Source organism: Octopus bimaculoides, unplaced genomic scaffold (assembly GCF_001194135.2).
Source record: "Octopus bimaculoides isolate UCB-OBI-ISO-001 unplaced genomic scaffold, ASM119413v2 Scaffold_270937, whole genome shotgun sequence".
Lineage (NCBI taxonomy): Eukaryota > Metazoa > Mollusca > Cephalopoda > Octopoda > Octopodidae > Octopus > Octopus bimaculoides.
Window position 1 is genome coordinate 2584 of NW_026372893.1, and position 1012 is coordinate 3595.

A 1012-nucleotide genomic window follows, 5' to 3' on the forward strand; every position below is an offset into this window, starting at 1 on the left:
AGCGACAGACCTTCTACGTGACAACACCTCACTCCTCCACAAAGTACTCTTCACCTTGATGCCTTCGATGGTGATAGCTACTTGCTTCTCTGGCAGGCATCAAGGAAGCCCTTAACCTTCCAATACCTAATTACAACTTAATCAGCGGCTGCTAAGCTGAGTGACACAGGATTTGTATAACCAAGCATCATCAAAAATAAAACTTAATTTTATTATGTTGTTGAATTGTTCTAACGTCTCTTCATATATAATGCTGTTGAAAGGTGATAGAGAGAGACTAGAGTCTCTACGACAACTATCAAACCATTTACAGACAGTTACTGCTGCTGTTAATTCAAATACCAGGCTATTGAAAATAGCAGGACCTATGTAAATACACATTTTTTTTTTTACAGTATTCTTCTGAAGATGGGCGTTTTCACCTGAAACATTAAGGTTTTTAAAACTTCCTGCATTGCTAGAAACCTTCCTTATTTCTCATTTCATTCATTAGTTCTATACAATTTAAAATGGTTCACCATTACCCATACCAAACTGTATAAAGGTTATAACAACAAATGTGGTCTCTGCATCACAGAAATTTTTTCAGTTTTCATGTTTATTAATTTTTCATTCTGTTTTTGTTTTATTGAGGGTTAAACAATTTTTTTTAGTTTAGGAAGATAACAGGGGAGGTAACCCAATTTTTATTGGGGGGTGGGTGGGGGTGAGATAACCAAAAAGTACCCAGAAACCTTATCTGTTATGCAATGCAGCAGTTGCTTTAATAAACGAAGTGTCCTTATTCTTAATTGCAAACAAAAGTTATGTAATACCTTCTTAAGGTACAAATAATAGTGGCCATTCCAATTATTTCCTAACAAATCCTTCTGCATTCACACCTTTATTTGAAGCTCTTCTATGTATCTATAACAGGTTAAAGTGGTGGTGGTGGTGGTGGCACTCTGTCGGTTACGACGTCGAGGGTTCCAGTTGATCCGATCAACGGAACAGCCTGCTACTCGTGAAATTA

General features: G+C 36.8%; 1 protein-coding gene across 1 annotated transcript in view; it reads right to left on the bottom strand.

The window, feature by feature from the left end:
• The window catches only part of LOC106883177 (uncharacterized), a gene marked incomplete at both ends in the record, with an annotated part of 6484 nt that overhangs the window by 1100 nt on the left and 4372 nt on the right, over positions 1 to 1012 (bottom strand). The gene's annotated exons all lie outside the window — the stretch shown is intronic.